This window comes from Phyllobates terribilis, unplaced genomic scaffold (assembly GCF_046119375.1).
Source record: "Phyllobates terribilis strain yellow unplaced genomic scaffold, ASM4611937v1 Scaffold_3__8_contigs__length_932513732, whole genome shotgun sequence".
NCBI classification, from domain to species: Eukaryota; Metazoa; Chordata; class Amphibia; order Anura; family Dendrobatidae; genus Phyllobates; species Phyllobates terribilis.
In genome coordinates, this window is record NW_027362763.1 from 499403043 (window position 1) to 499430647 (window position 27605).

Below are 27605 nucleotides of genomic sequence, written 5' to 3' on the forward strand. Positions count from 1 at the left end.
GCAGACTGAAGCACGAGACGTCTTAGAGGCGATCAGTTCAAAGAGTAGAACTAATATAAAATAACTTTTCGGATCTGTCTACTGTAACTGATACAAAAGCATCACACACAATGCTTGGTCGCTGCCTAACAACCCATCATTTTCTAATACAGTAAAAAATCTTTAATTAAAAGGAATACTTTACTGATCTCATCCTTGATTTTGATCTACAGGGCTCCCAATACCATTATTAATCTTAATCTGGCACAGCACTACCCCTGAACTTGTGACTAATGTGGCTAATAAATGGATGAGCGTGGGAGTATGACAGCTCAGTATATGCAAGAAACAAGCATGAGACTATTAGCCATGGTAATGGACCATGGACAGGAGCAGAGAATCAGGTTAAAAAGATAAAAGTGTTAAAGGAAAAATCAATATCTACTACTCATGCCTATTAGTATCCCTTTATGTAACATCTTATGTTCAATTTGGTCTCTTTGTTGACAAGCTGCAGCGGTGACGAAACGTCTACAGCGGTGACGAAACGTCTACAGCGCTCGTGGCCACAGTAGCCAATCATTAGGCTCAGTGATGACGCCGATGTACATGGCATAAAAATTTCAGTCTTCATTGTATTCTTAATTCTTAATAATGAAAATAATACAATAATAATCTTGATTTATAAAGAACCAGGATAGTCTACAATGCAGAGGGTACATGTACTAACAAGAGCTTACAATGTGAGCATGTTTTAAATCTCATGCTCGCGTAGTCATTAGACTGCACTTTGACCCCGGCGGTAGCCAGATGTTACATATTTGTGAATTAGATATTTAAAAGTCCCATTGACATACTAAATTCTTAAATTGCACATTTTTAGTGAATACTGTTTTGTTTTTTACTTTTTGGTGTTCAGTAGTAGTTTTCCTATAGAGCTAAGGCTATACAGTAACTTTGTGACAAAAAAGGAAAGTTTTGCACTATTAGAAAAACTCAAATGCAACACATTGGACATACCAAATGACTGAATTGGATATTGTGTTGCTCAACTCAATAGAGGATCGTGGTACTTACTATCCATAAAAATTGCTTTTATTAAAACATCATTAAAAACATGCTGGGGAGGAAGCGGGATGCACTATAGACGATGGACAATTCGCATGTAACACCACTTCTATGGTCCCAATCATCCCATTGAAACTTGTACATGCGAAATGGCATTTTTACATGCGAAACGGTAGATCAAAATTCCACATTGTAACACTGCATCTAGTGATTGTGAATATGGCCCCTTTAAGGCATATGACTTTCACGAACAATCCTAATCTGACCACTCCTATGCAACGTTTCCATCATTGATCAAATTGCAGCTGAAGGTTATATTGAAAACATGATATTAAGTTGCAGAAAAAAGTCACGATATAGCCTTGCTTAAAGTGAACCGGTCATATTGTACATCCAGTCCGATCTGTTGATAGCATGGCATAGGGAAGGAGAAGTTGAGCAGATATATAGCTTTGTAGGAAAAGATTCAGTATAACTTGTATTTTATCTATTGAAATTCCTGGTATGCATAGGAGTCCAGTGGGTGGTCCTAATCAGTGATTGACAGATATCTCTGCATGCAGAGTCATACAGCAGAGACTGTCAATCACTAAACAGGACCACCTACTGGGTGGTCCAAATGCTAGGGATTTCAATGACTGTAATACAAGTTATACTGCAACATTTCAAACAAAAAAGTACATCAATCTGATCAGGTCCTGCTGCTCTATAACATCCTGCCTGCAGATCAGATACCATTTTCAACACAAAAAGTTCCCTGATATAGAGGCCTCTGGCCAATTAATCTATATGAAAGAGTGATAACATAATAAAGACCCCTTAATCCGACATCCAGGACCTGTACAGACAAATATAAATATGGTATACGGTAAGATCTTGCATATGGCGCTGCATGCTCCGGCCAAGGATCGGAAGGAAGGAGCAGTCACATGATATGTCACATGACTGCCAAGTCCATCACTGTGTCACTTTTATTTACTGGCCTCCTATCTCATAGCACCAGATCAGGCAAGGGTAAATCACAATACCTAAAGACGTCCTATGAGTAAGGTGAATGTTAGAACATATGACGTTCATACAGAATGATACGTCACTCTTTTGCCTTTTGTTGGGTTAGTTAAACCCTATGGATATGCTTAGTGCACAAATCGAGAGCTTTTCCTGTTGTGCGCACTAAACAGAGGACAATGAGTTAATGTTAACAGGACCTTAAACAACCAAAAGAATGTGTTCTCCTCAGATCACTGGAGATGCACTTTAGTCAGTGGAAAAAGATCTCTCCGATATGTGCTGATCATGCAGCCATCAATGGTGATATATAAGTACAGCAAATGTTGGATTATCAGATCAGTGCTTAAGTGTACTAAACGTGGGAACATAAACACTTCAGAAAGGATAATGCACTGCAGGGAATGGTGCCCACATAGAAGACACTCCACTCAGGCATCATAAAACATCTCGCCTCAAGCAATGAGTTATCAATTTTGGAAATGAAGTGCAGAATGAACTGTGCAAAAGCGAAACATTGCCAAGGGGCGTAATAATAAAGATAAACTACACTGTACAATTGTCAGTCTATTATTGAGGTTTGACAGAAAAGTATAAATGTATATATTATTATTATAAGAATTCTATGATCAGCATATACATCGTACCATTTTTTACTGCGGTCATTACAAATATCATATTCCAAGATGCTTTTGGGTTTGCTTGCTGAAACCATCCATAGGGTTCAAGTCATGCAGCTTTGACAGCCAGTTTATAATCTCCCAGGTCTACTTCTTACGAAACTAAGATGTGGTGAACTTTGAGGTATGTTTCGCTTTATAGTCCTGTTGGAAGGACCAATGATACCCAAGCTTCAGCTTCTTCACTGAAGGCATGAAGAAGCCAACTTTTCTTGTGCTTTTTGGTCAATAGAGGGGTAGATCTTGGAGTTCAGACATGAAGAGCTTCAGCATTTAGTATGCGCCCACCAAAAATGTTAGTGAACTGGAGGCCATTGCTCATTAGGAATGGACTAAGATTCCTCAGAAACACGGCCAGAAGCTGGTGTCTGGCTATGCATCAGATTTCCAGCAGGTTATAACAATCAAAGGGGCTCTAAATGATAATTATCATGGAGAGGTTGAATAATTCTGATACAGCATTAATCAGTAAAAGTGGCATTTTGTGTTGACTTTGGAGAAACCACTCCTTATAATAGTTGTGTTGAGCTAGTTACATTGTTCATGTTTTATCGCTTTATTATAAACAAGAGAACTTTTGTAAATTTTGCCAATGAACCAAATTTGCAATGAGTAAAATAATTTTGATAGCGCAACATACCATATTTTTCTGAATGTTAAAAAGCAATGGAAAAATAGATAATTTAAATGTGCACAGGAGCTTATATAGTTCACCCTGGCAGAAGACTTTAACCATGTAATAGCAAAATGATAATAAGCCCAGGTTCCCATTTACACTGTGGACATATGTTCACATCTCAAAAGCACAATGTACATATACTATTGGGCCATGAGTGCAGGTTATACATAAAAGTGTTGGAAAAGTTAATCATCAGGATTTAATGCTAAATAACAAATAATTAAACCAGTTTTGATTTGCTAACATTTCGCTTTTTAGTACCTCATATATTCTTGTTTATGCCATTGAAACAGACGATATTTACATAGATTAAGTGGGTATATTTCAAAGTATTTACCTGCAGAATTGTACCATAAGCAGCCCTTTGTTCAGTTACTTAGAAACCATTTTATAAGGACTCACTGGAATTTATAGATTTTCCATTCTTAGGGTCTTAAAATGAGTAATAAAGAGACCTTTAAAGCCTTCTTCTTAAGGTATGTGAAGGCAAAGCATGCATGCAACCATGTGTTTACTGCACTTCCCGTTACTAATAAAAATCAATTCAATGAATTATATTCTTGCAATTAGAAACGGCTTTATTGTGAAGGAAAATTGATTTACTAGAAAGACTAATGATAGCCAGATTGCACAGCCTAGGCAGCGCTATACAAGGTCTCATTGTGCTTAGGTGGCATAGTAACAGTGAAAAGGGCCCAGATCACCAATTTCTGTACATTTAATGGGAATGACTGTGATGGGAGCAGAGGACTTGGACACCTTTACTAGAAAGGAGCAAGTTACTAGTGTTAGTCTGACATCACTTACTAATTAAATGCTGTAGTCAAGAGTAAATATTCACACCGCCTGTGTCATTTTTTGTTTTCAAGCCAATAAAGCTTTTCATGGCGAAGGAAGCCTGCACAATGTAATCATGACATATGCATTTATTTTGTGTCACTGCAGAGTGACGAACAGCATCAGACTCTATAAAACAGATGTGTGCAGCAGCCGCATCCTACCGGCAGACAGTCACAGGTGCCTCCGAACACTCTGTCCCAAATCTGTCACTTACAGTACATGAAGAGAACGTAGCATTTAACCTGCCACACAGATATTATGCACCATTTAATAACTCAGCAAATACGTTGATTACAATTTCCTTCTGCGTACAAATAAGTATTGTTACATTCATAGTTGTGTACATGTTTAAGAGCTAATATTGCTCACTGATTGGCTGCTAGAATAAGACATTTCTTAGAAATCGTGGAAGACAACTTGCAGGACATGAAAAATGCAGCAGCAGGATTACTAGCTCTCGGGTGTTTCTTTAACGTTCATTTTATTAAGACAAAATAAAAATTGATAGCTAACGTTGTAGCCAAAAAAAAAATCAGTTGAGAGAGAATAGTGCCATCTAGTGGTAAAAGCTGGTATATGCTAAATAACTGGCAATAAAAGGCTCAGATTTAGTTCACCTAACAATCATTGTGATAATGTTACATTTTTTATCATTACTATTACTAATTTTTATTGGCCTTTTAATCATTTATTATTTTGTAAGTTCAGGAATTGCATAGAAACTGCAGAGTAAACAGAAGCTGTCTGCATTGTAGATTATACTATTTGAAATCCAAACTTATGCATACAGAGTTAGTAAAAATGCAATTCAAAGGGAACCTGTCATGTCGGCTAACACCATTAACCTTCAGATATAGGGTTAATCTGAAAATTAATAGCGTTATGAAGGAGCCCGGCTGCAGTATTGAAAGTGGAAAAACTTTATGTCTCTCGGATACTGCTTTCAATCATACAGTTCCTGGGTGGTTAAAGTCACAAAGCTCACAGCAATGAGAGTGGTGGCTATAAGCTCACACCTCGGCACTTTGACTGTAGGACTAAAAGCTGGCGGCTCGCAGGAAGAATAAAGTTAAGTACCTTCCAGCTGCTGCACTTTCAGGACAGTCGTCAGGCACCTTTATAACTATATTAAAGGGGTTATCTAGGACTTGTATTGTTTTTGCATACAGGGCTAAAAACTAACAGGTTAGTTCTGCCTGTCAACGATCTCTGCTGGCTTAGGGCGGTCACAAAACAATTCTGCAGCTTCCGCTGATGTCAGGTCTGACAGAGCAGTGTCTTCTCTTCTGCTTTGCTCTGTCGATGGAATGTCTCTGTCAATGTCATGCTTATTGACAGCCAGCTTCCAGCTACCTAACTGCAGAGAGCTAGCTGTGAATTAGCATAATGTCTGAAGTGACGCCCCATTGACAGAGCAAACTGGAAGGAAAAGAACTGCTCTATTAAAGGGGTTGCCCAAGATTTTAACATTGTTGGCCTATCCTTAGGATTGATTATAAATGTCTGATCGCCGGGGGGTGATACCCACCGATCAGCTGTTTCCAGTGTCGGCCGGAACTGCTCAGTTATGAAGCTGCACATCTCCATTGACTGTATAGATGCCCATCCATCACCTGTTCAAATCAATAGGTGGTGGATGTGCAATACCCGGCCACTATTTAGTTGACAGAGCTGTGCAACTTCGTAACTAAATAGTTCCGGCTGACATAAAGAACAGCTGATCGACAGGGGGCCGGGTGTCACTCCCCAGGTGATCAGACATTGATGATCTATCCTAAGAATAGGCCATCAATGTTAAAGTCCCGGAAAACCCCTTCAACAAAAGGTGAAAAGAAGTGGGGGAATCGCTGGTTAAGCCGGCAGAAATCGTCCCGCTTATTAGTTCTTAGCCTCATGCACAAAAATAATGGTACACCATATGGTAAAATCAATGATGTCATTCAAAAGTACAACTTGCCCTGCAAAAAACAAGCCCTCACACGGCCATATAGATGGAAAACTAAAAAACTTAAGGCTCTGGGAAGAAGGGGAGCAAACAACGAATACGCAAAAACAGAAAATCCCAAGGTCGTGAAAGAGTTAAGGATCTAATCCATCTTTCTTCTTCTGGCTACAAATTATTATGTGCATAGGTGGGGACTAAAAACCATTAGCATTAGATACAAGGAGAAACAAGTAACTTGAAATAAATTATTGAGAATTCTTTTGATTGATTATTGCTGTTCAATTGCCCTGGGAAAACTTTATAGAAATAATCTCCATCCTCTACCTAACTTCCCGATTGCTGGAGTTCCAACCACCCAGACCCCCATTGATCCCGAGAACAGGATCCCTGTGTGAATAGAGCAGGGGTCGATCATGTGCCCATCCGTTCCATTCATTCTCAATGGGACTGCCAAAGATAGCCAAGTACTGCGCTCAGCTGTCCTTCAACACTCCAATAAGAATGAATGGAGCAGCAGTCTGCAAGATCAACCCCAACTCCATTCACATGGTGCTCTTCAGAGCCCCTGTTCTCAGGATCAGGGGGCAACTTGACCCCTTGAGATCAAGATGTTATTCCCTATCACATGGGTAGAGGATGACTTCCAAACTTGAGAATACCCCTTTAAGATTGCCTAAGCATATTTATAAAAAGCTAGATTATTTTACATCTGTTTTATTCTTCCACATGGCCCCTTTATCAAAGACATGACTTATAATACAGTCTTACTACAACCACTTTACTTTTTTCAGAAATAATCCTCTGCTTTTGCAAAAAAATCAATCCATTTAAAGTCTGTTAAAACACAATACTACACAAATCTAACTATATACAATACCTAACAATAAATGATATATTTATTTCCATCATTCATACAGGATCTTGTAGATCAGGACAAAAGTAAGGTTTTGGGAATATATAAAAATGATTTAGGTGTTTCCATCAGTTAATATATAAAGCAATAGCTTGTGTAGAAAAGGAGCTTAGCTTTTAGCTTAACGTTGGAACAGGATCATTGAAAATGGAGCATAAACCACACGTTTCCTTCCTTAATACCTTTCATATATTTTCAATTTTACTTGCCAAGATGATATTAGCACTATGGTAAAGAAAGCGCTTAGAGCACATAGCCAATACTGACCTTAAGGCACCTAACTGTAAGTAAAGTTCAACATAAAATACATATGATATATCTTTTTATTTTATCTCCAAAATAGCATATCAGGAACCAGAGTACGGTCAGCATAATGAGCAAGTTTAAAGAAGCACTCCCATTAAATTTTTTATCCTCTTAATATATTACAATCATCATATTATATGGCACTGTGTGTAATGCTGGTGGGTGTGGATCCACTGCGCCACGGGCTGGGCTTCCCCTAGAGCAGTGATGGCGAACCTTTTTGAGACCAAGTGCCCAAACTGCAATCCAAAACCCCCTTATTTATCACAAAGTGCCAACACGGCAATTTAACCTGAATACTGAGGTTTTAGTTTAGAAAAACAAACTCCTACATTAGCGCGCTATAGAGTCTATAGCAAAGAGCTTGTAAGCATTGCACTCGAAGCCTAACATACTAGCCAGCAATTGCAATGGAGGTCTGTTCTTGAGATTGGAGAGGATTTTTGTGTAAATAATTAGCGGACACCATGTCGTGTTTGGGGAGCCCCTGATGTGCCTAAACAGTGGAAACCCCCACAAGTGACACCATTTTGAAAACTAGACCCCTCAAGGAACTTATCTAGATGTGTGGTGAGCACCTTGAACCCCAAGGTGCATCACAGAAGTTTATAACATTGAGCAGTAAAAATAAAATGTTCACATTTTTCCCACAAAAATGTTTTTTAGCCCCAAATTTTGCATTTTCAGAAGGGCAGCAGGAAAAATTGCACACTACATTTGTTGTACAATTTCTCCTGAGTAATCTGATACCCAATATGTGGGGAAAAACCACTGTTTAGGTGCACGGAAGGGAAGGAGCACCATTTGACTTTTTGAATGTAAAATTTGCTTCAATAATTGGCGGACGCCATGTCGCATTTGGGGAGCCTCTGATGTGCCTAAACAGTAGAATCCCACCACAAGTGACACCATTTTGGAAACTACACCCCTCAAGGAACGTATCTAGATGTGTGGTGAGCACTTTGAACCCCCAAGTGTTTCACAAAAGTTTGTAAGGTAGAGCCATGAAAATAGAAAATCACTTTTATTCACAAAAATTATATTTTAGCCCCAATTTTTTTATTTTCACAACGGTAACAGGAGAAATTGTACCCCAAAAGTTGTTGTGCAATTCCACCTGAGCATGATGATGCCACATATGTGGGGGAAAACTATTGTTTGGGCGCACGGCGGGGCTCAGAAGGAAAGGAGCACCGTTTGACGTTTTCAACACAAAACTCGCTGGAATTGAGAGAGGATGCCATGTTGCGTTTGGGGAGCCCCTGATGTGCCTAAACAGTGAAGAAAACCCCACAATTGACCCCATATGTGGGGGAAAACTACTGTTTGGGTGCACGCCGGGGCTTGGAAGGGAAGGAGTGACATTTTGGAATCGAGACTTTGATGGAATGGTCTGCGGGCGTCATGTTACGTTTGCAGAGCCTCTGATGTGCCTAAAAAGTGGAAATGCCCAACAAGTGCCCCCTTTCTGGAATCTAGACTCCCCATTGAATTTATCAAGATGAGTGGCGAGCACCTTGAACCCCCAGGTTCTTCACCGAAAATTATAATGTTGACTTGTGAAAATAAAAAAAAATCAAATTTTTTTCACAAAAATGTTATTTTATCCCAAAAAAAATTATTTTCACAAGGGTAACAAGGGAAAGTGGACCCAAAATTTTTTTGTGTAATTTCTCCTGAGCACGCAGATACCCCATATGTGGTCAAAAACTACTTTTGAGGCACAGTGCAAAGCTCAGAAGGGAAGAGGCGACATATTGGAGTTCATATTTTGCTGGACTGGTATGATGGTGCCATGTCACATTGGCAGAGCCCCTAAGGTGTCAGAACAGCAGAACCCCCCATAAAAGACCCTATTTTACAAACTACACCTCTTGATGAATTCATCTAGGGATGTAGTGAGCATGTTGACATCACATGTGCCTCACAGAATTTTACACCATTGGTCGGTGAAAGAATAATTACATTTTTAACACCAAAGTTTTGTTTTAGTCCCAGATTTTACATTTTCACAATGTGAAATGGGTAAAAATAAAAATGGCACCAAAATTTGTCACACAATTTTTGCTGAATGTAGAAATACCCCATATGTGGCTGTACAGTACTGCTTAGCCACAGGGCAAGACTCGGGAGGGACAGATCCCTATTTGCCTCCTGGAGCACAGATTTTCCTAGAATAGTATGCAGACTCCATGTACACAGCACCCTAGCTCTAGAAGGGTAGAATTCCCCCTCAGGTGACTCCATTTTGGAAATTATACCCCTTTGGGAATTTATGTACAGGTGTGGTGAGGATTTTAACTACATGGCTGCTTTCCAGAAACAAGCAGCAGTGGATGCTGCTGAGTGAAAATTGCAAACTGAGTCATTAGAGCACAGGGCACAGGGACGTATTATTACAGCTTACGTCAGCTAGGGTTTAAATGCAGATATAGTGTCTGCCATTACTACCTCTTGTGGTAGGGCATTCCACAGTCTGACTGCTCTAACTCTAAAGAATCATTTCCTATTTAGCTGCAGGAATCACCTTTACTCCACATGTAATGAATGTCCACTGGTCCTTTATAAGCTCTTTTGAAGGAATAAGTGATGTACCAATTTGTTGTATTGACCAACATTTGCACCTGTTTTCCAATTTATAAAAAAGTTGGATAATAGCTGATAGATTAATATTTAATGAGACAGTGTTTCTTGTCAAAGAGTAAGTCAAGGAACCACTCGGCACACTCTTTTACTGATATCCAAAGCAAAATTGGGGTCGCGCCCCATAGACTAGCATTTTTCAAGAACATTTATATTTGCCAGAGGAAAAATGAATCCTTCTTTGTACAAGCTGTGATCAACCAGACTATATATGAAATGTATGAATTCTCTCCTGTTGTAAACCATAAATAACGTAGCAGCATGGAAGCATGTGTGTGTGCCAAGTACAGATTCAAATGAGATCATCATTATCATTTGTTTGGAACGATCTATCTATCTATCTACTGTATCTATCTATCTATCTATCTATCTATCTCTAGATATAAATAGATATAGATATATAGATAGATAGACTGAACAAAAATAAAAATGCAACACTTTTGTTTTTTCTCCCATTTTTCTTGAGCTGAACTCAAAGATCTAAGATGTTTTCTATTTACACAAAAGGCCTTTTTCTCTCAAATATTGTTCACAAATTTGTCTGATTCTGTGTTAGTGAGCACTTCTCCTTTGCCGAGATAATACATTCAACTCACAGGTGTGGCAGTTCAAGATGCTGATTAGACAGCATGATCATCGCACACGTGTGCCTTAGGTTGACCACAATAAATGGCTATTCTAAAATGTGCAGTTGTACAGTATTGTGAGGGTCCGGGGGGGTCAGAAAACCAGTCAGTATCTGGTGTGACCACTATTTGCCTCGTGCAGTGCAACACATCTCCTTTGCATACAGTTGATCAGGTTGTTGATTGTGGCCTATGGAATGTTGGTCCACTCCTCTTCAATGGTTGTGCAAAGTTGCTGGATATTGGCGTGATATACGCCGATTCAGAGCTTCCCAAACATGCTCAATGGGTGACATGTCTGGTGAGTATGCTGGCCATGCAAAACGCCCAGCCGGGCTTATCTAGGAGAGGTGTAGCTAAGCGCCTACCTAGTGTTCACTGGAGCTCCTAATGGTGGAGTCAGGCTTGAGCTGCAGATAGCCTCTACACACATGGTCAAAATTGTTGGTACCCCTTGTTTAATGAAAGAAAAAACCACAATGGTCACAGAAATAACTTGAATCTGACAAAAGTAATAATAAATTAAAAATCTATGAAAATGGACAAATGAAAGTCAGACATTGCTTTTCCACCCGGCTTCCACAGAATTTTTAAAAAAATTAAACTCATGAAATAGGCCTGGACAGAAATGATGGTACCACTGAAAATAATGTGACAAAAGGGACATGTTAAATCAAGTTGTGTCCACTTATTAGCATCACAGGTGCCTACAATCTTGTAATCAGTCAGTGGGCCTGTATATAGGGCTACAGATACTCACTGTGCTGTTTGGTGACATGGTGTGTACCACATTCAACATGGACCAGAGGAAGCAAAGGAAAGTTGTCTCAGGAGATTAGAAAGAAAATTATAGACAAGCAAGTTAAAGGTAAAGGTTATAAGACCATCTCCAAGCAACTTGATGTTCCTGTGACTACAGTTACACATATTATTCAGAAATTTAAGATCCATGGGACTGTAGCCAACCTCCCTGGACAACCTCATTAAACAAAGGGTACCAAGAATTTTGACCACGTGTGTAGGTACCACTCCTATGCAGTCCCAGGTACTGCAGCTGCTGACTCCCGGGATCAGGTACACAGACACGGATAGGACTCGGGCTCCATTCAGACTACAAGGGTCTTGGATATAGATTTGGGTAGTGGCCACACAGACCAGGGGATGAGGTTCTGGACAATGGCCGCATACGGACCACGGGACAAGGTTCAGGCCCTGGCCGCATCGGGACCAGAGGTTTGGGTTTCAGGCTCTGGCAGCACAAGGACCAGAAACTATGGGTTCAGGACTCGCCGCACAAGGACCAGGGATTATGGGTTCAGGACACTGGCAACACCAGGACAAGAGGACCTAACAGCTCTCTAGTTGCACCACTAACACACTAATGAAACTTGTTCCTTCAGCACCTCCCTATTGGGAAGGGTGCATTTTAAACAAGATGCCCCCCAGCTATTGGCTGGGAGAACCTTAGCAGGTGCATGCACTGGCCCTTTGAGAACAGGGCAGTGCGCACATGCATTAGGTGCGCTGCCGGGAACTGGACCAAGAAGCAGGGAGCATGTTGAGGGACACGCCGAGGGACTTGCCGACATAATGCGGCCGCGGAAATGAGTTTGTCTACATCCCTGCATGGAGGGGAGAAATGTGGGGATGCCAGCAGCAGCGTTACAGCCGCCAGGTACCACTCTTAGGCAGTACTTGGTACTGCTGCTACGGATAGGACTTGGGCTCCCTTCAGACTACTAGGTTCAGGATCCACGGGTAGAACGGTTTCTTAAATGTAAAGTGCTGCGGAATATGTTGGCGCTATAGAAATAAAAAATTATTACTCACACGGAGTCTCAGACAAGGCTTATTCAGAGGCTGATAGGACAATCCAGATACATGGAATACTTGGATATGCGCACGTTCAGACACAAGGGTCTCAGATGTAGATTCGGGTACTGGCCGCACATTGACAAGGTTCAGGCTCTGGCCACACCAGAACCAGGGGTTTGGGTTTCAGGCTCTGGCAGCACAAGGACCAGGGATTACGAGTTTGGAACTGGCCACACTAGGACCAGGGACTACGGGTTAAGGACACTGGCCACACCAGGACCAGGGGACCTAACAACTCACTAGTTGCATCACTAACACACTAATGAAACTCATTGCTTCGGCACCTCCCTGTTGAGGAAGATGCCTTTAAAACAAGATCCCTCCTAGCTATTGGCTGGGCACATCTTAGTAGGTGTGCGCTGGCCCTTTAAGAACAGAGCAGCCCACCACCGGAAACTGGAACAGGAATCAGGGAGCACACCGAGGGACACCCAGAGTGATGGGGAAGTAATAACGCAGCCACTGCGGTGAGTCTCTCGGTGTCCCTGCATGGAGGGGGAAGGGCAGCCATTCGTGGGGACCGGCAGGTGCATTACAGTACCCCCCTTTATATTCCCTCTTCATCAAGCCTGTGAGGACTCTCTGCAGAGAAGTTGCTGACACCTCTTCATGGACTCCCATGACTTTTCTTTAGGACCATGACTTCTCCTGTCCACTAGAAGAAGGATTACTTCTCTCACCATCTTCATGACTATGATGCTTCTCTCCATCAAGCCATGCTCAATATAGGATGAAGCGAGGGTACTACCAGGAGTTTGGCATTGGGAAGTCAGTCTCCGTTTGTTGAGATCAGTTACCGCCATGGAGGATTCAAGGACCATCTGGAGTTCCTCCACCTGGTTGGTGGATCACTTGGAAAATGCTTCTGCCTTGATGTTCTCTTCAACCGACCACCTAGAAACTGAAGATACCTTCACCAGGTCCATCTTCAGTTGGGTCTCCAAGATGAAACTTTTACGAGGCAGGGAGGTTTCTGTGGGCAGATCATTGGTACAATTGTCAGGACTGTGTAGGGACATCACCTCCTATTCCCTTCCTTCAGAGATGCCAGCACACAGCGAGTCGGTGACTAGCAGACATGGTGGAGAAGATGGCGACACTGATGACTGATCTGGATGTATGAGGACCAGACACCTCTTGTGACTCGATTATCCCCAACGAAGCATCACACAAGGTCTCCAGACTAGAACGGGCACTTGAGTTCTCAGCTCTGGACGACCTATGGGAAAACCAGACAGCACATGTAAGGCTATCTTCTCCACATACAATGCTCCAATCTGGAAATCTAGCTGCTTGGAAATGACTTGGCCATTCTTTTTGTAGGGCTCATCCTTCACCTGACAACATCCTCACTGGATTCTGGAGCTGTCAGACGTGAATCTGACACCAACTCTTCACGGCTTGCAGCACGAACTTTCCCACCGAACAGAAGCCTCCACTTGCCACGGATAAAGTCAGTCATCAATGGAGAGGGAATACTCCCGCCAAGGACTGCCTCTCCTACTGGTCCGAGGTTTTGGAGTTTTTTAGACTTCTAAGGACAAAGACCGTCGGGATGTTCTACACAACCACAGTGATACGACAATCCCTTTTCATGACTGAGATCCAGCTTCTGCTCAGGCAGCCAAACACGGTTGACCTTCATCGATTCTGTATGGGTAGCTGCCTCAACAGGCTGGTGAACTAGTATTCTTTGAAAGGACAGAGTCAGACGTGACTGTTTCCTCACACACATCACCACTCTGGTCTGCTCCTGGAAGCTGGAAAGGGAAGTTATTGGAGAAGATTCCAAATGCAGCTCATCGAAGACCTTTTGGAAGGCCACCAGGAAGGCCTGCAGGTCCAAGGTGACATGCACCCCTCTCTCCCATAGGGGGTTGAGCCATGCTAAGACATTTCCTGCTAGGTAGGACATTAGGAATCACAGCTTGACAAGATCAGAAGAAAACTGATGGCAAAAAACTTTAGAGTGCCGTATGCACTGCTCTAGGAACCCACGACACTGCTTCGGATCCCCATAGTACCATGGCAGATCAGACAATACGGGTTCCACTCCAGAAGCATTCGTTTCAGGTTGAATAGGCACAGCAGAAGGCACTGCATATTGAGCTGGCACAGCTGACGTCAGGGCTTTCAAATGGGCTTCAAGTGTCTGCAGATGAAACAAATATTTTTCCTGGCTCTCTTACTGGTAACTCAACTGCTGACACAGCTCCAAGTGCAGAGAGGACTGGGGATCAGCAGGACCCATGGCCAAGTCAAACTGTTACACACGCAGCTGGCACATGTTGTTCGTGGACCCATTGTGCCACAGGGACGGGCTTATCTATGTGAGTCATAGCTAAGTGGCTACCTGATGTTCACTGGAGCTCCTGATGGTGGAGTCAGGCTTGAGCTGCAGGTAGCCTCTCGGTACCACTCCTAGGCAGTCCTCGGTTTTGGATCCTCTGCAGAACGGTTACTGACACGGAAACATACTCAGGCTCTGTTCAGACTACTAGGTTCAGGATCGATGGGTAGAACGATTACTGACACGGAGTCTGAGACATGGCTGATTCAGAGACTGATAGGATAGTCCAGATATACAGAATACTCGGACACGCACATGTTCAGACACCAGAGTCTCGGATATACAACCCCTGGCAAAAATTATGGAATCACCGGGCTCAGATGATGTTCATTCAGTTGTTTAATGTAGTTGAAAAAAAGCAGATCACAGACATGGCACAAAACTAAAGTCATTTCAAATGTGGTACTCAGTAAGGGTAATTTTTTCCGACCAAGCAGAGGGAAAAAATTATGGAATCACTCAATTCTGAGGAAAAAACCTTCTACCCATTATTGGGGAGTGGGTCTGATTTAGTGTTCGCCTATGCATTGAAAAGCAAAAGCTGACTAAAATTAGGAGGAAATGCAATGGCCATTATAAGAATGGTGGAGGTCGCAGTGGAATAAAAAGACAATATCAATGCCCCTTGGAAAAGTGGTGGAGGTCGCAGTAGCTTAACAAGACGGTTTTAATGCCCCTTGGAAAAGTGGTGGAGGTCGCAGTAGCTTAACCAGACAGTTTTAATGCCCCTGGGAAAAGTGGTGGAGGTCGCAGTAGCTTAACAAGACGGTTTTAATGCCCCTTGGAAGAATGGTGGAGGTCGCAGTAGCCTAACAAGACGGTTTTAATGCCCCTTGGAAGAGACGTGGAGGTCGCAGTAGCTTAACAAGACAGTTTTAATGCCCCTTGGAGGAGACGTGGAGGTCGCAGTGGAATAAAAAGACAATATCAATGACCCTTGAAAATGTGGTGGAGGTCGCAGTAGCTTAACAAGCTGGTTTTAATGCCCCTGGGAAGAATGGTGGAGGTCGCAGTAGCTTAACAAGATGGTTTTAATGCCCCTTGGAAGAATGGTGGAGGTAGCAGTAGCTTATCAAGACGATTTTAATACCCCTTGGAAGAGACGTGGAGGTCGCAGTAGCTTAACAAGACAGTTTTAATGCCCCTTGGAAGAGTGGTGGATGTCACAGTAGCTTAAAAAGACGGTTTTAATGCCCCTTGGAAGAGACGTGGAGGTTGCAGTAGCTTAACAAGATGGTTTAAATAACCCTTGGAAGAGCCATGCAGTACAGCATCTTAAAAACATTATTCCCATTATTGGGGAGTGGGTCTCCCATAGTCTTTGCCTATGCCTTCCAAGCAAAAGCTGCCAAAAATAAGGAGGGAGGAACTTGCAATGCTGGCAACATGGACCAAGGTCACCCTGGTGGTATAGTGGTGGTGGAGGCTGAGGATAAGGAGAAGAGCAAAATACAGCCGAAATGAGGAAGAGTATACCCATGTGTGGGTGTGAAGCAGTGCATGGGAATACACCTCCCAAAATAACACAGTGGATTTGACTTTATGTTACTCTGCTGTCATTTGGTGGTGATGAGAAGTCTGGCCCAATCCAGCCCTTGTTCATTTTGATAAGGGTCAGCTTGTCAGTATTGTCAGTTGACAGGCGAGAGCGCTTATCTGTTATAATTCCCCCAGCGGCACTAAAAACACGCTCCGATAACACGCTAGCGACAGGGCAGGCCAGGACCTCCAAGGCGTACAGGGCGAGTTCATTCCAAGTGTCCAGCTTCGATACCCAATAATTAAAATGCACAGAGGAATCACAGAGGATGCTGGTAAGGTCAGCAAGGTACTCCCTCACCATCTTTTGAAACTTTCCACTCCTTGTGAGAGTACCCCGCGCCTCAGGGCCTGTAAGCTGGGCGGGTCTCAGAAAACTGTCCCAGAACGTTGACAGTGTTCCCCTGCCTCTGCTGGATTGGAGTTGCTTCTCTCGCCTGTATGCCTTGATTGGGCAACGAACTGTGACCTATGCCGCTAGCGTGTTCAGATGGGATTTTTTTTAACAGTTCTGCAGCAAGGGCCTTCTGGTACTGCCCTAATTTTTGTAGACCTCTCCACCTCAGGAATAAGAGAGTAAAAGTTCTCCTTGTAGCGGGGGTCTAAAAGTGTCACCAACCAGTAATAACTGTCACCCAACATTTTTACAACGCGAGGGTCACGGTTAAGGCAGCGTAACAGAAAGTCAGCCATGCGTGCCAGACTGGTAACGGGCAAGACTTCCATGTCCTCACCAAGATGACGACTGACCATGCTCTCCTCCTCCTCCTCCCCCCTGTCCTCAGGCCACCCACGCTGAACCGACGGTATGATGACAGTTGTACAGGTACTACCATCTACAGCGCATGATACCAGCTCCTGTTCTTGCTCCTCCTCCTCCTCCTCTCCCTCATTGTCCCCCAATGCTCATTGGGATGAGATGAGGCTGGGCTGTGTGCAATCGCCTGCTATGGCTTCTTGATCCATCTCATCATACTCTGGCTGCAATGCCTCCTCTTTAACTCTCTGCAGAGAATGTTGCAAAAGACAGACAAGTGGGATGCTGATGCTAATGATGGCGTCATCGCCACTCACCATCTTGGTGGACTCCTTAAGTTTGTCAGGATGGTACATATGTCAGACATCCAGGTCCACTCCTGAGGTCTTATGTGTGGAGTCTGACCTGAATATCGACGGCCTTGTTGCAGCTGGTACTCCACAACTGCTCTCTTCTGCTCACAAATCCTTTGCAACATGTGGAGGGTAGAGTTTCAACGTGGGGGACATCACACACCAGTCGGTGTGCCGGAAGCTGCAGCCAACACAGCAAGGGTGGCGGAAGCTGTAGCCAACTTCCGAAAATGAGCTGACAGGCAGCGTACTTTGACGAGCAGATCTGGCAACTCGGGGTACGATTTAAGAAACCACGGAACCACGAGGTTAAGCACATGAGCCAGGCATGGTATGTGTGTGATCTCGCCTCGCCTCAGAGCTGCCACCAGGTTACGGCCATTGTCACACACGACCATGCCTGGATGTAGGTTCAGCGGTCTCAGCCACAGATCTGCCTGCTCTTTCACAGCTGTCCACAACTCACAAGCAGTGTGAGGTTTATCACCTAAGCTTAGGAGTTTCAGCACAGCCTGCTGCCGCTTGGCTGAGGCAGTACTGCAGTGCTTCCAGCTTGTAACTGATGTGGTGATATCTGAGATGGAGGCTGAACATAAGGAGGAGGAGGAGGATGATGCGCAGGAGCTGTACACTGTGGGGGCAACTCTGACTGACATAGGGCCCGCAATCCTCGGTGTGGGGAGGATGTGTTCCGTCCCAAGGTCCGACTGGGTCCCGGCTTCCACTATGTTTACCCAGTGTGCCGTCAGGGAGATGTACCGTCCCTGGCCACAAGCACTTGTCCACGTGTCCGTTGTCAGGTGGACTCTCCCAGTAACTGCGTTGTTGAGGGCACGGCAGATGTTTTGGGACACGTACTTGTGTAGTGCGGGGATGGCACACCGGGCAAAATAGTGTTGGCTGGGGACGGAGTACCGAGGGATGGCCACCGCCATAAGGTTGCGGAAGGATTCCGTCTCCACCAGCCTAAAAGGCAGCATTTCCAACGCAAGCAGTTGTGACTGTGGCCTGTGGGGCGTTGGTTGCGAATTTGCGGTTTCATTCAAAGCTCTGGGATATGGACACTTGAACGCTGCGGTGGGACGTGGACGTGGACGTTGATGCTGTTTCTTGAGAAACTGCCATAACAAGTGAAGACTGAGAGGAGGGGACATCTTTGCATGCAGTATGGACAGGGGATTGCCTTGCACGCTCAACAGGGGGTTCTATTACACGCACAACAGCGGAAGAAGCAGTGGTGACACCCGCTGACACTGGTCGTGGACCCTGGGGTTCGCCCCACAAAGTCGGGTGCTTTGCTGCCATGTGCCTGATCATGCTGGTGGTGGTCACGCTGGTAGTTTTGTCACCCCTGCTGATGCTGGCATGGCAGGTGGTACAAATGGCCTTTTTGGGGTTATCAGCAGAGTCTTTAAAAAAATTCCAGACTCTAGAAGACCTTCTGGTTGTACTGGCAACGTTACTCGTGTTGGTGTTACGGGGAACGGTTGCCCGCCTTCTGTGTGCGGCCACCACACTGCTTTTTCCTGCCTGTTTGGGTACTCTGCCTCCCTCCCCCTGTGTGCTGCTGGCCTCGCTCTGCGTGTCCTCCTGCCACATTGGGTCAGTTACTAGATCATCCACCACCTCCTCCTCTTCCACTTGCGCACCACGATCCTCCTCCTCACTTCGTGGCAATTGTGTCTCGTCATCGTCCACCTCTTGTGACAAATTGCCAGCGTCGACTTCCTGTGGCCGTGGCTGTCCAAATATTTGGGCATCGCTACATGGGATCTCCTCTTCCACCACTTCAAGAGGAGCAGGTGAGGGGCACAAATATGGAAATGGACCAGTGAACAGCTCTTCAGAGTGTCCAAGTGTGGGATCAATTGCTGTCTGACGACACTCGGCATGGTGGGAGGAAGGAGCATCAGGGTGAGGAGGAGTATGAGGTCGAGACTCACGGCTACTAAAACTTGACCGTGTGAAAGACAGACCGGAGGTGGTGGTGCCCAAGTAACTGGAAGTATTATCTGCTATCCAATTAATAACCTCTTCACACTGATCAGTTCGCAATACTGGTGTTGTAGTGTGCTTCCCTAGTAACTCGGTCAAGAAGTGGGAGCGAGAAGATGTGGCTGCTGGTTGTGGCACATTTTCACCTTGGCCACGGCCCCGTCCTCTACACGCACCATCACCAGAACGTCCAGTTCCACGTGCCTTGCCACGCGCCTTGCCCATTGTAAATGAAGTAAAATAGCTTACACTCGCACTATCAATGGAAAAAGGGTAATAAAAAGGAGATTAGAACCGTGGAAGAGGAAAACCAAAGTTTTATTTCTCTGGCCTACACCAGAATCTTTTAAACAGGTATATTTGTGACTGAACAGACAGGGAGACACTATAATAATACAGAGATTTGAACCGTGGAACTGCGAAACCACAGTTCTAATTTACTGGCGTATACCAGACTTTTTTTAATAGATATATTTGAGGCTCAACAGTCTACGACACACTTGAACTGTTTTCTTTATGAAAAAAGGACCAAAAGTGGACAATACAGAGATTTGACCTGTGGAACTGCAAAACCACAGTTATATTTTTCTGGCCTACACCAGACTCTTTTAAACAGATATATTGGTTATATTGGTGTCTGACCAGTCAGGGAGACACTACTACGTTTTTTTTTAAGGCAAAAAAATGCCAAAAACAGGATGATACAGAGATTTGACCCGTGGAACTGCAAAACCACAGTTATAGTTATGTGACGTACACCAGACTCTTTTAAACAGATATATTGGTGTGTGACCAGTCAAGGAGACACTATTACTGTTTTTATTTATGGAAAAAATACCAAAAGCTGGATAATACAGAGATTTGAACCGTGGAACTGCAAAACCACAGTTAAATTTTTCTGGCCTACATCAGACTCTTTTAAACAGATATTTTGGTGTCTGACCAGTCAGGGAGACACTATTACTGTTTTTTTTTACGGCAAAAAATGCCAAAAACAGGATAATACAAAGATTTGACCCGTGGAACTGCAAAACCACAGTTATATTTTTCTGGCCTACACCAGACTCTTTTAAACAGATATATTGGTGTCTGACCAGTCAGGGAGACACTATTACATTTTTTTTTTTATGGAAAAAATACCAAAAGCAGAATGATACAGAGATTTGAACCATGGAACTGCAAAACCACAGTTATATTTTTCTGGCCTACACCAGAATCTTTCAAACAGATATATTGGTGTCTGAACAATCAGGGAGACACTATTACTGTTTTTCTTTACGGAAAAAATACCAAAAGCTGGATAATACAGAGATTTGAACCGTGGAACTGCAAAACCACAGTTAAATTTTTCTGGCCTACATCAGACTCTTTTAAACAGATATATTGGTGTCTGACCAGTCAGGGAGACACTATTACATTTTTTTTTTATGGAAAAAAATGCCAAAAACAGGATAATACAGAGATTTGACCTGTGGAACTGCAAAACCACAGTTATATTTTTCTGGCCTACACCAGACTCTTTTAAACAGATATATTGGTGTCTGACCAGTCAGGGAGACACTTTTACTGTTTTTTTTTTTTACGGCAAAAAATGCCCAAAACAGGATAATACAGAGATTTGACCCGTGGAACTGCAAAACCACAGTTATATTTTTATGGCCTACAACAGACTCTTTTAAACAGATATATTGGTGTCTGATCAGTCAGGGAGACACTATTACTGTTTTTTTTTACGGCAAAAAATGCCAAAAACAGTATAATACAGAGATTTGACCCGTGCAACTGCAAAACCATAGTTATATTTTTCTGGCCTACACCAGACTCTTTTAAACAGATATTTTGGTGTCTGATCAGTCAGGGAGACACTATTACAGTTTTTTTTTACGACAAAAAATGCCAAAAACAGGATAATACAGAGATTTGACCCGTGGAACTGCAAAACCGCAGTTATATTTTTCTGGCCTACACCAAACTCTTTTAAACAGATATATTGGTGTCTGACCAGTCAGGGAGACACTATTACGGGGTTTTTTTACGGCAAAAAATGGCAAAAACAGGATAATACAGAGATTTGACCCGTGGAACTGCAAAACCACAGTTATATTTTTCTGGCCTACACCAGACTCTTTTAAACAGATATATTGGTGTTTGACCAGAGAGACACTATTACGAGTTTTTTTTTTATGGCAAAAAATGCCAAAAACAGGATAATACAGAGATTTGACCCGTGGAACTGCAAAACCACAGTTCTATTTTTCTGGCCTACACCAGACTCTTTTAAACAAATATATTGGTGTCCGTCACAGACACACTCAATTTTTTTTTTGGGGGGGGGGGGGAATACCAAAAGGTTAATAAGACGCGTATTTGGACAGTCTGACTGAGGAAAAAAAAATACACCACGATTTAGATGAAAAAAAAAAAAAAATTTCTTGGCCCCTGAGACCGGGGTGATAAGTCTAGCAATTTGACCAACAGGAGCACACAGGACTGTAATGCAGCGTTTTCTGGTATAACCACTGCGTCTCCTATACCGCCTGCCTGCTTGCCTGCCTGCCTGATATCTGGGATGGATATTAGTCCTGAGAAGGACGTTTTGTTTGATTTGGCAGGCTTTAGAGACCCTACACTAACTATTTCGGAGTATAAATCTCTCCATAGCTCAGCAGCACTGACCCTACACTGGCTGATCCGGAGCGACTGTGTCCAAGATGGCGGCGCCCGGTTTTAAATACTCGAGGTGACGCTGTGCGGCCAGCCAATCACTGTAATGCCCACAAACAACATGGCTGCGGCATTACAGTGACTTGCTGGCAATCCCTGCATGTTCATTGGCTCTGTAAAGAGCGCCAAATGTGCAGGGCGGAGACCCGAGCTCCCGCCCGAGTAACCCGGAAATGCTCAGTGCTCGCCGAATATCTCGAGTAGTGAGATGCTCGGGCGAGTACCGAGCAGTGTCGAGCATGCTAGCTCAACACTACTCTGCACCCATCAGGCTCTGAGCGGCCCGGAACGTCCGTTGCCCACGGCAACTGTTGTTATGGACTGATGTTAACCCGGCTGCGAACCAGAGGACTTTCTGTTTTACCCGTGAGTGCTGAATAAAAGCTGCTTATATTGGACTTGCTTGGGTCACTGACTCAGTTACTGCACAGTGTGAACACCGCCGCCTTACACTGTGTATTTAAGATTACGTCTGTTGCAGAAGTTTCATGATTCTGTCTTGAGTGGTCATTCTGGGGTCACAATTATGCATAAAGCTATTGCTAGACTCTTTTGGTGACCAACAATGCTTAATGATATAAAAGAATTTGTATCTGCTTTAGCACGCGCTAAAGTCTGTCATAACTGGTCTGCCAATTCCAGGAAGACCATGGACTCATTCGATCATGGATTTTATCTCTGATTTGCTTTTGTCTGGATGGAAGACTGTTACTTGGGTGGTAGTTGACCGATTCAGTAAACAAGCTCATTTTGTTCCGTTATCAGGGTTACCGAATGCTGAAACACTTTCCAGGCTGTTTATGAATCATGTTGTAAGATTACATGGAATCCCCCTGAACATTGTATCTGATGAGGGGGTGCAATTTGTCTCCAAATTCTGAAGAGTATTTTGCAGGAAATTGGGGATTGAGTTGTCATTTTCCTCTACTTAGCACCCTGAAACAGTCAGACAGACAGGACAATTCAATTGTTGCAACAAATTTTAAGGTGTTTTGTTGCGGCTCAGCAGGAGTACTGGTCCTCATTTTTAAAACTTGCTGAGTTCACCTTTAAAGGTAACCTGTCACGTCATTGGAAGCATCTAAACTGTCCCCAGTGTGTTGTTAGTAATGCAATGTGCATCACTAACATGTTATTTTCATTAAAAACGGCGCTGTAATCATGTCCCCAAAGCACTTTATATGCTTATATCTCACCTACTCTTTTAGTCATAGGGGTGTGCTTAATTTTCATTCAGTCATGGGCGTCACTGCCCACTCAAATTGATCGATTGTCCTGGAAGCACCGACGTCATTCGAAACCATTGTAAAATCCCTTACTTACGCAGTGTGGAGCGTGGAGTGTGAAGCCGCCTTGGTGCAGTGTTGAGATCGGGCAGCCACGCTTGCGCAGTGTGTAGCTTGGAGCTTCATTTGTGCAGTGTTGAGCGAGGAGGCGCTCGATCGACACTACGCAAGCGCGGCTCCCTGCTACACCGGGCACAACCCATCTAAAAAGCTACACATTGTGCAAGCGCAGCTGTTCGATCTCAACACTGCGCAAGCGCAGCTTCAGACTCCCCGCTCCACACTGCGCAAGCATGGGATTTTACAATGGTTTCGAGTGGCGTCGGCGGATACATGACAATCAAATTGAGTGGGCGGTGACACCCATGACTGAACGAAAATTAAGCACACCTCCATGATTAAACGAGCAGGTACGAAATAACAATATACAGTGCTTTTGGGACATGATTAGAGCGCGGTTTTTAATGAAAATAACGTGTTAGTGATGCACATTGCGTCACTAACAATGCACTGGGGACAGTATAGATGCTTGAAATGACATGACAGGTTCCCTTTAACAATCAGATCAATCAGTCTATTGGAATCTCACCTTTTTTTGCAATTATGGTTTTCATCCCCATTTTGTTGAATTTTTAGGATGAGTTCGGGGTGTCCTGGAGAAGAGGTTGCCATATAGAAACTTGGGGATGTCTGGAGGGAGGTTCAAAAGAATATTGGGGTAGCTCAGCTTTACCAAAAACGGAAGGCTGATAGGAAACGTTCAGCAGGTCCCATCTGCAAAGTAGGTTGGTTATCTTCCAAAAATATTAAGCTGAAAGAACCCTCAGAAAAGTTGGGTCCAAGGTTTATTTGCCCGTATAAGATTCTGGAGGTAGTTGATACAGTGGCCTTTAGATTTCCTTCCTCAGTCTCTTCTTATCACTACTTGTCCATGAGTAGTGACTAGCGTCATACCCAACAACAGCAGCACTCATGCAGCCCCACATAAGGACGCTGTCACCACCATGTTTCACTGTAGGCGACATGCCTTTAGAAAAAATGCATGCTTACCAAGGGCACAGAGTGATGGTAGCATCTTCTCTTTCAATACAGAGCAGTACATCTGAGAATTTATACCAATAATGTAATGAAGCTCCCCATCACTAGTAGCACTTGTGCAGCTTCATGTAAGGACACTGCTACTACCATGTTTCACTGCAGGCACCACTCATTTATCTAAATTCATTTTTCTAAATGCACGATGCCTACAGTGAAACATGGTTAAACTTTACAGCTATGAGATCTATACATACCTGTATTTTACGAATAGAGCAAAAGACCAATGTGTAATTTATGCTATTATTGTTCTAATCCACAAATGATCCATATTGTTTGAAGGGAAAATCCAGTTTTGCAACCAATTGTTCTTTTGTATTGAGAAAATGCATTTAAAATAAACACGTCCAGAGGATCAGAGATTCACAGATTAAACATACTGCAAAATCACTGTTATTTACTGTTAAATACTTGTAAAGAAATATTTACCTGTATTCAAAAAGAAGAAAACAATGTAAAAGATATGAAAGTCCAAGTAAGGCCCCCTTCACATGTCTGTGTTTGCAGCACGTGTAGCATCCATTTTTTTCACGGATGCCACACATAACCATTATAACTTACTAGCTATTCAACCTGTTCTATGCCCGGGTGGCAAGCATTTTTATTGGTATATGCTCCCCTATCCTGTTATGTGCTGCCCCCATCCTGTTATGTGCTGCCCCCATCCTGTTATGTGCAGCTCCCATCCTGCTATGTGCAGCCCCCATCCTGTTATGTGCACCCTCCATCCAGCGCCCCATCCTGTTATGTGCTGCCCCCATCCTGTTATGTGCTGCCCCCATCCTGCACCCCATTCTCTTTTGTGCTGACCTCATCCTGTTCCCCCATCTGGAGGCCGGGGGAGGAGTGTGGCGCCAGAGTACACGGGTGCCCATACCGCGCTGTCCGGCGCCATTTTGTTGAAGACACACTGCAAATGTGTCTTCACTAAAATGGCGCCCGGAAAGCGCGCTATGCGCATGCGCTGGTTCAGACGCCGCACTCCTCCCTCGGCCTCCAGCCAGAACAGAGGCGCCGCGGCAACACTCCTCCAGGTCAGGTATGTACTTATGTCGTCGGAGATCGCGCTATGCGTACAGTGCCTACACATACCACGATCTCCGGCGTCATACACTCCTCTTACCCGTAACGGTTGGATGTATTCTTCTGTCTGGAGCCAGACTGCGCAGTCGCATCGCGCTTACAGCAGTCTATAGAGGCTTCGGACAGATTGACACATCACTGATTATATTATAGATGTCCCTCAATTCTGTTAATATCCCACATCCTGGTATATATGCCCCCCTTCCTATTATACATGGCCCCCATTCCCATCCTGGTATGCATGGCACCCCTCCATCCTGGTATGTAAGGCACCCATGATCTCCATCCTGGTGTGCATGGCACCCCTCATCCTGGTATGCATGGCACCCCTCCATCCTGGTATACATGACACCCCTCCATTCCGGTATGCATGGCACCCCTCCATCCTGGTATGCATGGCACCCCTCCATCCTGGTATGCAAGGCACTCCTGATCTCCATCCTGGTATGCATGGCACCCCTCATCCTGGTATGCAAGGCACCCTTCCATCCTGATATACATGGCACCCCTCCATCCCGGTATGCATGGCACCCATTCATCCTGGTAGACATGGCACCCCTGATCTCCATTCTGGTATGCATGGCACCCCTCATCTTGGTATGCATGGCACCCCTCATCCTGGTATGCATGGTACCCCTCCATCCTGGTATGCATGGCACCCCTCAGTGGGTAACTGTGGGGTCTTCATATTCTGTGGTGGGTACTGTGGCAACATCATACTGGAGGTGGTATTTCACTGTGGGATATCAATGTTTTGGGGGTTGTGGGACATTATACATTATTGGGGGCACTGTAGAATCATCATATTGTGTTGGGACACTGTGGCAGAATCATAATGACGCGCCCCTGGGCCTTCTGTGTCGTGCGGCATCGCGCGCACGGGGGCTTACCCGGAGCCGGATCAGATGGGGGTAGTAGTCTCGTGGCGGTGACCCGGTCCGTGCCCAGGGAGTCAAACTAAGCGGCGAGTCTATTAGCAGTAGATGTTGGATGACTACGCCACCCGTTGAATGCAGCTATGGAGCTGCCGCTGCAGGGCAGACCGCTGAGGCCGGTGGAAGGATGGTGCAGCGTGGATGGTATAACCCCCAACGGGAGGGGTATGGCCTCAGGGCAGCCGACGTGGATGATGGGGGTAGCAGGAACCACTCAGAGACGATGCGGTGTAGTTCAGGGTCTTTACTGGTGACAAAGATAGACCCTCCCGGAGTACTGGCTAGCGGTTGGGGCCTGGTCAGTCCTTGAGCAGATGGGATCTCCCCTGGCCAGGCGGAGTTGTAGGCCTCCCAAACTAACGATACTCTTCTGGCTACCTTGCTAGAAGCGAGTATAAGTAGCCCACGTCCCTGAGTGTACGGTGTGGTGCTCACCCGTATGGCCGGTGACTCGGGGCCTTCTAGTAGCTTCCGCTCCACGACGGCGGTGCTGGTCCCATGCGTGTGACCGTGCCTTCGGGTTTCTTGGCCAGAGGACCTGAAATCCCCTGCCTGACGGATTCTGCTGCTGGGTAGGAGTTAGTCCCCACAGCCTCGGACTCCAGGTCCGGTAAGAAATCTTCTCAGTCAGGGCGAGCTCTGCAGCTGCCAGCCCCTGACTCTTTGTAACACTGCTCCCACAGAGCTCCTGTTGTTTCTTCCTATGCTGCTTCTCTTCTCTACTTCTGGCATGGCCCAGGAGCTGGGCCCAGCCGGAGCCACAGCTCCCTGTCAGCCCTCCTGGCTGAACTCTCCCTCTCAACTCTCTAACCCTGCCTCAGCCCCAGGTTTATATAGGGGAAGTTCTTCCCCTCCCAGGACTGGGCAGGAGGTGTGGCATGCATAGGATTCCTGACCAAGAGACCTCCCACCTGCTCTCAGACATA